This window comes from Callithrix jacchus, chromosome 5, assembly GCF_049354715.1.
Source record: "Callithrix jacchus isolate 240 chromosome 5, calJac240_pri, whole genome shotgun sequence".
Lineage (NCBI taxonomy): Eukaryota > Metazoa > Chordata > Mammalia > Primates > Cebidae > Callithrix > Callithrix jacchus.
Genome location: NC_133506.1, coordinates 143,075,260 through 143,088,436, shown reverse-complemented (window position 1 = coordinate 143,088,436; position 13,177 = coordinate 143,075,260).

Below are 13,177 nucleotides of genomic sequence, written 5' to 3'. Positions count from 1 at the left end.
TTATTAATTTTCCCAATGTTATATGTAAATTTGGAAGGTTAATTCATAGCTGGTTATATATGTAGCAATCACTCTTGTCTTTGCCTCCTACTTCTTTTTTTTGTACTGAAATTAAATAATACACATAGGTTTAAATGCAGTAAAATTTATAATCTTTGGGTGAATTGATACAATGTTTTCTTTCTCTGTCGTGTTAAAGTAATATTTTCTTATTCCAAGGTAAAAAGAGATTCTCCAATATTTTCTCCTTGTTTTCAACCTTTTAGTTTTCACACTCAGATTTTTCAATGCATTTGGAATTTATATTTGTAGATGAAATGAAATAGATCTTTTTTTCTTTCTGAGGACAGACAACAGTTCCAGTATATCCAATATAACTATTCACATGCAGTAGGATTATGTCTGAGATACTATATTAAGAGATGAGGTAGATAGGTTTTTTGACTTTCATTAGTTCAGACATTTTATTAAAGGTTTCTAGAACTTGTAGATTACTGCAGAAAAACAAAAGTAAAATTCCTTCTGGGTAGTACAAAGAGCACAATTTGTGCTTTTTGTTCATGTTTTTCTCATTGATTGTAATGCTGCTTCTATAGTATTACATATATATTATATATAAAACAAAACGAACAGTTCCTTGGTTTTTATTTTATTTGACTCTCACATTTTGGTACAACACTTTTCAACCTAAGCAAGTTTCCTTCTCGTTTTAGTTGACTAAATTTTTTACAAATCATAAATTTGTTTGAAATTATATTTCAAAACTATGATAGGTCTTCTAAGATGATCAGAAAATTATTTTCCTTTTATCTGTTAATGTGGCAAGTTGCATATGTTTTACCCTAAAAGCTTGCTGATAAAGAATATTTCTGGAGAGCAGGTGTAGGGAATCCACAGTCTCACAGCTGCCCAAGACATTGCTTCTGTTTGTAAGTCCCTATTAAGTATTTCTTTCTGGGCCGGGCATGAGGCTCATGGTGGCTCACGCCTGTAATCCCAGCACTTTGGGAGGCTGAGTTGGGCAGATTACTTGAGGTTAGGAGTTTGACACCAGCCTAGCCAACATGATGAAACCCTGTCTCTACTAAAAATACAAACATTAGCCAGGCTTGGTGGCACATACCTGTAATCCCAGCTACTCGGGAGGCTGAGGCACAAGAATTGCTTGAACCTCAGAGGCAGAGGTTGCAGTGAGCCAAGATGGCACCACTGCACTCCAACCTGGGCAACAAAGCAAGACTCTGTTTTAAAGTGATAAAGAAAAAGAAAAAGAAAATTCCCAATTGAAAAAGTGAATATTTGAAAAAGATCTGTTGAATGGGATTAATAGCAGATTAAACATTATAGAAGGAACAAATGAGTGAAATTGAAGACAGTAATAGACACTACCCACTATCCAAATTCAAACACAGAGAGAAGAAGGATTGAACCAAAATGAACAGTACGTTAGTCACTTGTGGGAAAATAGCAAATGATTTGACATACCATTTGAATGAGCAGAGGATAGAAAATATTAAATAGTCAAAAAATTTCAAAATCTGATGTAAACGTATAGATCTGAGAAGCTCAAGAGATTCTAAGTGAAATGAACAGGAAGAAAAACAGAGAGGAGATCCAAGATGGCCGACCACTAACAGCTCAGGATTGTAGCTCCCAGTGAAAGCCCAGAGAACGAGACGACGCCACACTTTTAGACGAATTTTCGTCACCCACCGATCAGTCGATTCCCAGTGGAGGAGCCCCACGGGTCGCCAGCACGACTCTTGTGGCCGCCGCAGTGGTTTTGCCGGCATCTCGGCGCAGCAGCTCTTCATGCAGAGCCAACGGGACTGCTTCCCCTACTGACCAGAGTTTGGAGCTCCGGGAAGTCAGAGCCGCTTGTTGCAGACTCAAGAAGGAAGCCAGACCAGAGATTCCCGGGCAGAAGAGCACCATCAGTCTTACCGCTGCTATTTAGGCTGCCACAGTGGGTTGCTCGGATCCCAACACTGGGAATCAATAAGTCGGACGTCGACTCAGAAAACTAATTAGAAAGGCGGTTCATCTACAATGAAGGGAAAAAAACAGCCTAAGAAGGCCGAGTATACTCAAAATCAGAACCCATCAGCAACAGAACAAGCCCTGATGGAAAAGGACTCATCAGCAGCAGAACAAGCCCTGATGGAAAAGGACTCATCAGTAACGGAACAAGCCCTGATGGAAAAGGACTGTGTTCCATTATCTGAAGTAGGCTTTAAAAGGTGGATGATAAGAAACTTCTGGGAGTTAAAGGAACTTGTTCTAACCCAATGTAAAGAAACTAAGAACTTGGAAAAAAGATTAGATGAAATGTTGAAAAGAATAGACAATATAGAGAGGAATACAAATGAACTTATGGAGTTGAAAAATACAACACGAGAACTTAGTGAAACATGTACAAGCTTAAACAGCCGAATGGATCAAGCAGAAGAAAGGGTATCAGAGGTCGAAGATTAACTTAATGAAACAACACAACAAGACAAGAATAGAGAAAAAAGGATAAAAAGGAATGAGCAAAGTCTCCAAGCAATATTGGACTATGTGAAAAGACCTAATATACGCTTGATTGGTGTACCTGAATGTGACGGAGAGAATGAATTCAAGCTGGAAAATACTCTCCAGGACATTATCCAGGAAAATTTTCCTAATTTAGCAAAGCAGGACACTATTCAACCCCAGGCAATACAGAGAACACCACAAAGATATTCCTCAAGAAGACCAACCCCAAGGCACATAATCGTCAGATTCACCAAGATCGAAATGAAGGAGAAAATATTAAGGGCAGCCAGAGAGAAAGATCAAGTTACCCATAAAGGTAAGCCTATTAGGCTTACAGCAGATCTCTCAACGGAAACCCTACAAGCTAGAAGAGAGTGGGGGCCAATATTCAATATACTTAATCAACAGAACTTTCAGCCCAGAATTTCATATCCTGCCAATTTAAGCTTTACATTTGAAGGAAAAATAAAATTTTTTAGGAACAAGCAAGTACTCAGAGATTTTATTACCACCAGGCCTGCTTTACAAGAACTTCTAAGAGAAGCACTATACACAGAAAGGAACAACCAGTATGACCCTTTCTAAAAATACACCAAAAAGTAAAGAGCATTAACATAAAGAAGAATTTTTATCAATGAAAGGACAAAATAGCCAGTTAATATCAAACGGCAGCAACCCTAAATTTAAATCGACCAAACCTCCCAATCAAAAGATACAGACAAAATCTAACGGTATATCCAAAGATATACATAGACTCAAAATAAAGGGTTGGAAAAAAAAAAAAACGTACCAACCAAATGGAGAGCAAAAATAAATAAATAAGCAGGAGTTGCAATTTTCACATTTGACAAAATAGATTTCAAAGCTACAAGGATACAAGGATAAAAGGATTAATGTAATAATAAGAGATCTTAACACCCAGATACATAAGACCCATAATGAGATTTAGATTCAACGAGACAGAAAATTGATAACGATATCCGGGACTGGAACTAAGATCCAGAACAAATAAACTCAATAGAGGTCTCCATTTTAAACACACAAAATATTCATTATCCACAAAATCTAACGATATATCTAAAGATATACAAAGACTCAAAACAAGGGGATGGAAAAAAGCTCACCAACCAAATGGAGAGCAAAAATAAATAAATAAAAAGCAGGAGTTGCAATTCTCACACTTAATAAAATAGATTTCAAAGCTACAAGGATGCAAGGGTAAAAGGATTAATACAACAATAAGAGATCTTAACACCCAGATACATAAGACACATAAAGAGATTTAGATTCAACGAGACAACAAATTGATAAGATATCCAGGACTTGAACTCAGAACCAGAACAAATAAACACAACAGAGGTCTCCATTTTAAACACATAAAATATGCATTAACCACTTTAAACACTCAAAATATTGATCGGCCATTATTGAAACCCATTTTAGGAATGAAGTAATATTTTTTCCCTCTTTTTCTTTTTTTCCCCTTCTTTTTCTCTTTTTCCCTAAAAAAAAAAAAAAAGAAAAACATACCTAGTCACAATCTACTCAAATTACTGAAAACCAGTGATGAAGAGAACATCTTAAACACAGTTGTGGGTAAAGAGATATTATGTACACAAGAACAAAATTTTGGATTATCCACGCTTCTCATCAGAAAGAGCAAAAGCCAGAAAAGAGTGGAAAGACGTCTTTGTACTGCTGCAAGCGAAGTACACACGGAAGTGTAAAGCCAGTGAGTGTCCGTAAAAAATTATGGCAAAATAGTTTCACAAACAAAATCAGAAAGGTTTTCTCTCAAATGGCTCATACTATAAAAAGTGTTGAAGGAAACTCCTCAGGCTGAAGCAAAATCTTATCAGCAACTCAAATCTTAGAAAGAGAAGAAGAGCACCAGAAATGGTCAATGCATAGGTAAATGAACAAGGCAATTTAAAAAATTTATATGGTGGAGTTTGCAATGTACAAAGAAGTGAAATATATGACAACCGTGGCACAAAGAATGGAATGGAGTAAAGGGAAGTATACTGTTATTAGTTCTTACACCATATAAAAAGGGTGGAAATGGGCGAACTGTAAAAAAACCACACAATGGGTACGGTATACATGGCTCAAGTGACGATGCACCAAAATCTCAGAAACCACCACTAAAAAACCTATCCATGTAACTAAACACTACCTGTTCCCCAAAAACCTACTGAAATAAAAAATAAAAGTTCTTACATTATATACACAAAAAATTTGAAAGTATGACATGATAACGTTTTTTATTTTTATTTTTTTGAGGTGGAGTCTCCCTCTGTCACTGAGGCTGGAGTGTAGTGATGTGATCTTGGCTCACTGCAACCTCTCTCTCCGGGGTTCAAGTGATTCTCCTGCCTCAGCTTTTCTAGGAGGTGGAATTACCCACATGCACCACCATGACTGGCAATTTTTGTATTTTTAGTAGGGATGGGGTTTTACACATGTTGGCCAGGCTGGCCTCGAACTCCCAACCTCAAGTGATCTGCCCGCCTTGGCCTCCTAAAGTGCTGGGATTACAGGCATGAGCCACTGCACCTGGCCATGATAAAGATATTTATTATAAAATATAGAGCAGCTAATACTTATAACAATGAATAGCTAGTAAGTCAATAATAAAGATAAAATAGACTATATAAAAAATTAAATTAATCCAAAAGAAAGAAAGAAAGGAGTTAAAAACACATAACTGGAAAATAAATAGCTACATGCTAGACTAAAATCCCGACATATGGACTTATATTGTAAACATAAATGATCCAAACAACTGAATTAAAAGAAAGCTTAGGCTGGGCACGGTGGCTAACACCTGTAATCCCAGCACTTTGGGAGGCCAAGGTGGGAGGATCACAAGGTCAGGAGTTTGAGACCAGCCTGGCCAATATGGTGAAACCCCATCTCTACTAAAAATGCAAAACTTAGGCAGGCATGGTGGCACATGCCTGTAGTCCCAGCTACTCAGGAGCTCCTGCAGAGTGCTCATTCTTTTTCGGTGAGCAGAATCTGGGAGGTGGAGATTGCAGTGAGCCGAGATCATGCCACTACACTTCAACCTGGGTGACAGAGTGAGACTCTGTCTCAAAAAAAAAAATAAAAAACCCAAAAACTTAAAACTGGATAAAAATTCAAGATTCAACTATGTATTGTCTGCAAGAAATTCACCATAAGTACAAAAACACAGCTATATTATAACTTAAAAGGTAAAACATATCAGGAAAAGACAGTGATCAAAAGAAAGCAAGCCAAGTTGGCCATATAAGTATCAAAGCAGGCTTTATGACAAGAACTATCAGCCTAAATGAAGAGGGACATTTCCTAATTATTAAACGGTCAATTCATCGAAAAGACCTGGCAATTGTAAAATGCATGCATATAATCACATGTTTGAAAACACATGAAGCAAACACTGATGGAATAAGAGAAATGAAGAAATCTGCATTTTTCAACACTCTTCCCTCAGTAATTTATAAAACAAATACACAGAATATCAGTGATATCGAACAGCACTATCAATCAACTCAACCTAGTTAAAATGTAAAAAAACGATATACTGAACTTCTGCAGAATGTTCATCCTTTTTAGGTGAGCATGAAATATTCACCAAAAAAGACTATGTGCTGGCCATAAAACAAGCCTCAGATGTAAAAGAATGAAAATACTATAAAGTACTTTCTCTGGCCAAAATGTAATTAAATTGGAAATTAATAACAAGATTACTGAAAAATCCCTAAATATTTGAAAATTAAATACATACTTCTAAATAACCTATGTTATTATATAAAGAAGAAATCACAATGGATATTAGAAACTACTTTGAACTGATTGAAAATGAAAACAAAATATATAGAAATTTGTAAGGTGCAGCTTAAGTTGTATTTAGAGGTAAACATATAGCTCCAAGTGCTTGCACTAGAAAAGAAGAAAGATCTAGAATTAATGATATAAGCTTATACTTTTAAAATCTAGAAAAAGTAGAAAAAATGAAACCCAAAGTAGAAGGAAGGAAAGAAGACAAACTAGAGCAGATATTAACACCTCAGAAAATTAGGCAAATAATAGAAAAAATCACTGCCAGCAAATGCTGTTTCCTGTAACTATCAATACAATCTACAAACCTTCAGCTAGAATGGTGAAAAAAAAAATCCAAATTACCATTCTTAGAAATGAAAGTGGGTGGCCACTATAATTCACAGATATATTGAAAGAAAAATAAGGGAAATATTATGAACAATTTAATGTCAATAAGTTTTTTTTTTTTTGAGACGAAGTTTCGCTCCTGTTACCCAGGCTGGAGTGCAATGTCTCGATCTCAGCTCACGGCAACCTCCGCCTCCTGGGTTCAGGCAATTCTCCTGCCTCAGCCTCCTGAGTAGCTGGGATTACAGGCACGTGCCACCATGCCCAGCTAATTTTTTGTATTTTTAGTAGAGACGGGGTTTCACCAGGTTGACCAAGATGGTCTCGATCTCTTGACCTTGTGATCCACCCGCCTCGGCCTCCCTAATGTCAATAAGTTTTAAAATGTAGGTTGAACAGAAAACTTACTTGAAAGATATAAATTACCAAAACTCAAACAAAATAGAAAATCTGAATAGCCTTATACTTACTAAATATTTTACACCATGATTTAATCTTCCTTGATAAAAAGAAATCTAGACTACATGATTTTGGACTGGTACATTTCACATAAGTTTTTCCATTGACCTTACAGAAAATACAGGAGGAGTGAACACTTTGCAGCTCATTTTTTATTAAAGCATTACCCAGACACCAAATCCAGAAGACATGATGAGCAAAGAAAACTATTCACTAACATATGTTGTGAATGTAGTGGCAAAGAAATTCTTACCAGAAATTTAGCCAAACGAATCCAGCAATCTATAAAAAGGTTAGTACATCATGTTCAAGTGGTTTTATCCTGAGAATACAAGGATAAAACCTTAACATTTAAAAATCAATCAAGATCTGTCCATATATTAGCAGACTAAACATTGCCAACTGGATAATCTGAATACATATGAGGAAAAGCACTGGACAAAATTTGCCACCCACAGATAATAAATAATTGAAGCAAAGTTGAAATAGAAAGGAATTTCCTCAACCTGATAAAATTCCTCTACGATAAACTTGAAGTTAACATCACACTTAATGGAGAAAGACTGAACACTTTGCTCCCTAAGACTGGGAACGAGGTAAAGATATATGGTCTTACCACTTGAGATCAACATTGCCAAAAAGAAAGGAAGAAAAGAGAAAGGGAAGGAAGATGAGATGGAAGAGGAGGGGGAGACAGGAAGAAAATAATATAAATTGAAAAGAAAGAATAAAACCATCTTTAAACAACGTCATTTACAACGGCATCAAAACCACGAAGGATCTAAGGATAAGTTTACCAAAACATTAAAAGACCTGTACACTGAAAACAGCAAAACTGTCAAGAGATATTAAAGAATATCTAAACAAGTGGTGGACAGATACATTGTGTCTGTGAACTGAATTACTCAGTGTTTTTAAAAAAGACTATTCTTCTTAATTGATCTACAGATTTAATGTAAAGTTAAAATAAAATCATAGCAAGCTTTTTGGGGGATAGAAATTGACAACTGGCTCTAAAATTATGTTGAAATGCAAGTGACCTGAAATAGTCAAAACACTTTCATTTTCACTTTTGAAAATGAAAGAAAAAATTGGAGAACTTACCCTACCTGATTTCAAGATTTACTAAAAAGTAATTAAGACAGTGTGAAATTTATATAAAAGTATATATAAATCAATGAAATATAATAGAGAGTTCAGATATAGATTCACACATATATGGTTAATTTTCTTTTTTTTCTAACCACAATTACTTTTGCAAGTTAATTTTCAACAAAAGTGCCAAGATAATTAAATAAAGAAAAGATCATCTTTCCAACCAATGGTGCTCAAACAACTAGATTTCTGAATTAAAAAGAAATCAACCTTGGCCTTTCCCTCACAAAATAAACTCAAAAGATATCACAGATTTTATTTTTATTTTTTATTTTTTTAAATTTTTTATTGCATTTTAGGTTTGGGGGTATATGTGCAGAACATGCAAGACAGTTGCATAGGTACACACATGACAGTGTGTTTTGCTTCCTTTCTCCCCTTCACCCACATTTGGCATTTCTCCCCAGGCTATCCCTCCCCAAGATATCACAGATTTTAATATAAATTTACAACGATAAAAATTCTAGAATGCTGGGCATTGTGGTTCATGCCTGTAATCCCAACAGGTTGGGAGGCCAGGCAGGAAGATTGCTTGAGGCCGGAAATTCAGACCAGTCTGGGAAACAGCAAGACTCCACCTCTAAACAAATATTAGCTGGGTGCAGCAGTGTGCACCTATAGTCCTAGCTACTTGGGAAGCTAAGGTAGGAGGAGAGCTTGATCCCAGGAGTTAAGGGTGCAGTGAGCTGTGATCATCACACTGCACTCCAGCCTGGGCAACAGAGTGAGACTGTTGTTTCAGAGACACTCTCTGAAACAGCAACAAAACCAGCTTCCAGAAAAAAACATAGAAGAATGGTTTTGCAACTTCGAAAGAGCAAAACTTTGTTAGGACATCAGAGCATTAAGCATAAGATAAAATACTGATAATAATACCAAAAACTTGTATCATTTCAGAGGACTCAAAAGACCAAAAAGGCAAGCCAGACTGGGATAAAATATTCGTATTTTATTATATATGATATATATCTGACAACAAACATTTTTCCAATAAATAATTCTTGCAACTCAATTATAAAAAGACAAATAACTCAATTTTTATAATGGGCAGAAAATTTGGACAGCTATTTCACAAAGGAAGATATACCAGTGGTCAGTGAGCACATGCAAAGCTGATCACCACCACCAAGCCACCAGAGAAATGCAAGTTACAACCACAGGGAAATATCACTTTGTCCCACCCAGAGTTAGCAAGGATGTGGAGCAGTGAGACACTCAGATACGCTGGTGCTGATGGAAAATTGTGCTACCACTTTGGAACATGGTTTACAGTTTTTTTATAAAGTTCAATCTACACTTACCATATATCCAGGTGGTGTCATCCCTAGGTTTTTGCCCAAGAGAAATACAGACGTAAGTATGCCTACAGGAAGACTTATACTTGCATGCTTATTTGGCAATTTTATTCACCACAGCAAAAAACAAAATCTGGAAACAACCCGTGGCTGGTTAGATATGAGCCACTGAGGTCCCCTTTCAAGCAGAGACGTGCTACCCAGCCGTGGGAGTTTGGTCAACTCCAGGTGTCAGCTGCATTAGGGGCTGCCTGATGCCCTTTGTGGAATGGCCCATATCTTGTCACTGAGCAAGGTGGAACTATGAAGGAAAGGCCATTTGTGCCATCTCTGGACAGTTCTGATGCTCACACTTGCTCTTGAGCTTTCTGCAGCACTGGCCCAGGTTGTGTCAGACCACATCACTGCCTTCTCCCTCTTCCCAAGCCTGCTTCCTCTCCCTGCTTTTCACAGATGTTGGTCCCCAGCAAGTACATTGCATCCCAAACTCCCTCTAAACATCTGCTTAGAACCCAACCTGAAACCAACCCAGTGCCTCTCAGCAGGAGGATGGATACATTAGTAGTGGCATATTGATACAATGAAATCCTACGCAGCAATGAAACGGAACAAAATGTCAATACACTTGACAACATAAAGGACTGAAACGCACTGTGCTGAATGCAGGGAGCTAGCCTCAATGGAGTTCATGTCGTATGAGTCCATTTACATGCAAGTTTAGAAGAGGCAGAACTGATCTGTAGTAACAGAAAGCAGACCTGGGGCTGACCATGTGGGATTTACAGTTCAGTATCTGTTAGTTAAGACAATGTGGGGTACAAATAATACAAAATCCAACCGACAATGATTTCAACAATGAGGCAAATGTCCACCTTGCATAACATAAATATAGCAATAGCACAGGGATGCTGGGCACAGTGGCTCATGCCTGTAATCCCAGCACTTTGGAAGGCCGAGGCGGGTGGATCACCTGAGGTCAGGAGTTCGAGACCAGTTTAGCCAACATGGCAAAACCCCATCTCTACTGAGAGTACAAAATTTAGCCGGGAGTGTTGGTGGGTGCCTATAATCCCAGCTACTCAGGAGGCTGAGGCAAGAGAATCGCTCGAACCCAGGAGGTGGAGGTTGCAGTGAACTGAGATCACGCCACTGCACTCCAGCCTGGGTGACAGAGAGAGACTCCATCTCAAAAAAAAAAAAAAAAAAAAAAAAAGAAGAAAAGAAAGAAAGAAAAGAAAAAGAAAGAGAAAGAAAGAAAAAAGAAATAGCACAGGGAATTTTGGGGGGCTTATGGAAATGTTCTATATTGAAATTGAATATAACCATGGTTAGTTACATTTGCCAAAACCCACCGAACTGTAAACTTAGAATGCATGCACTTTATTGTATGTAAACAAACTTTGTGGTGATATAAGAAACATGTAATAGAACAGTAAAGCTGGTGTAAAAAAAAATAAGGCTCTTCAACATTACGGAGAAATAAAACATTGTATTGTTGGATTCTGATTGCTAATCTTTAGAGTTTTTACATCCATGTTAATTGATTTGGTCTGTTATTTTTATTTATTTATTTTTTGAGACAGAGTCTTCCTCTGTCACCCAGGCTGGAGTGCAGTGGTGCGATCTTGGCTCACTGCAACCTCCACCCCCCAGGTTCAAGCGATTCTCCTGCCTCAGCCTCTGGGGTAGCTGGGTGCCACCATGCCCAGCTAATTTTGTGTCTTTAATAGATACAAATGTTGGCCAGGATGGTCTAAAACTTTTGACCTCGTGGTCCACCCCTCTTGGTCTCCCAGAGTGCTGGGATTACAGGCCTGAGCCACCGAGCCCAACCCTGTGATTTCTTTTTCTGATATTATCTCTTTTTCAGAGTTATATTAATAGTAGCTTTACAAAAAGGAAATGGGGTGCTTTCCACCTTTTCCTATTACAAGAACAGTTGGTTAATTAAGGGTTTTTTTCCTCAGAGGTTTAGTGAACTTGCCTGTAAAGCTATGTAAGGGTGCTTTGGTCATGCTGTTTCTGTTTCTTTTTCACTGACTTGGATTCTTTAATGCTATAGGGATTTTTTTTCTTTTGTGATTTATAAATTCCTTGAGTCAATTACAATTACAATCATTGTCTACAGTATTGTGTTTTGTATTAATTTTCAAATTTGTTGAAATGAAGATATTTATAATATTATTTGACTATTTTAGAATTTTTTTCTGTCTTTAAGTAGCCAAGTGCCAAATATAGAGCTCTGTGGCACAACTACCTAGAATCTTGGACACAAAAAGACACAACTGTGAATAGTCTGAAAAATATGATTTCTCTGCAAAATGTTAACAAAAAATCATAACTTAGAAATTATGACATTCTGTTTCACAAAAACTCATAGAAATCTGTTTTTTAACAAAACAATGAAAGCAAAAAATATAGTCTTTATATTATATTGATTGCATGTAACTATAGCCAATTTATTTAACATTTCTGCTCTCCCATACTATAAACAGAGCCCCTTTGATTACATTTGCACCTTTCAGTTCTGCCCTTCTGGAATTACACTGTCTGACTGTGTTCCATCTCTTTTCTATGGATCCATATGTGGGCAGACATATGTGCAAACACACTTGTTTGTGTTTATATATAAAGGGGCTTGAATTAAGTAATTGCTAAGGATACTTCCAGCTCTTAAATTTACCAGGTGAAAACATTGGACATCAATTTGAACATATTTCTACCAAGTTTTTTTTTTTTTTTTTTTTTTTTCTGAGGTGGAGTTTTTGCTCTTGTTACCCAGGCTGGAGTGCAATGGTGTGATCTTGGCTCACCGCAACCTCCGCCTCCTGGGTTCAGGCAATTCTCCTGCCTCAGCCTCCTGAGTAGCTGGGATTACAGGCACGTGTCACCATGCCCAGCTAATTTTTTGTATTTTTAGTAGAGACGGAATTTCACCATGTTGACCAGGATGGTCTCGATCTCTTGACCTCGTGATCCACCCACCTCGGCCTCCCAAAGTGCTGGGATTACAGGCTTGAGCCACTGCGCCCAGCCCCCCTTTTTTTTAGACAGAGTTTCGCTCCGTTGACCAGGCTGGAGTGAAGTGGCATGATCTTGGCTCACTGCAACCTCCATCCCCCGGATTCAATAGATTCTCCTGCTTCAGCCTCCGGAGTAGCTGGGATTATAGGTATTCGCCACCAAGCCCAACTAATTTTTGTATTTTTAGTAGCGACGGGGTTTCACCATGTTGCCCAGGCTGGTCTTCAACACGTGACTTCAGCTGATCCACCTGCCTTGGACTCCCAAAGTGCTAGGATTACAGGCGTGAGCTATTGTGCCCGACCCTCTACCAAGTTCTTTAGGCATTTTCTATATATCTCTTTTTTCTTGGGGATAAAGCTGAATCTACTATCACATTTCTCAGAGTTTAAGATACAATTGTTTTAATCTGTGCTATAAATTCAATAATACGTTTTCAGGAAAAAGAAACATTTTCTCTTTTTTTTTTTTTATTTTTGAGATGGAGTCTTCCTCTATTGCCCAGGCTGAACTGCAATGGTGTGATCTCTGCTCACCACAACCTCTGCCTCCTGGGTTCAAGCGTTTCTCCT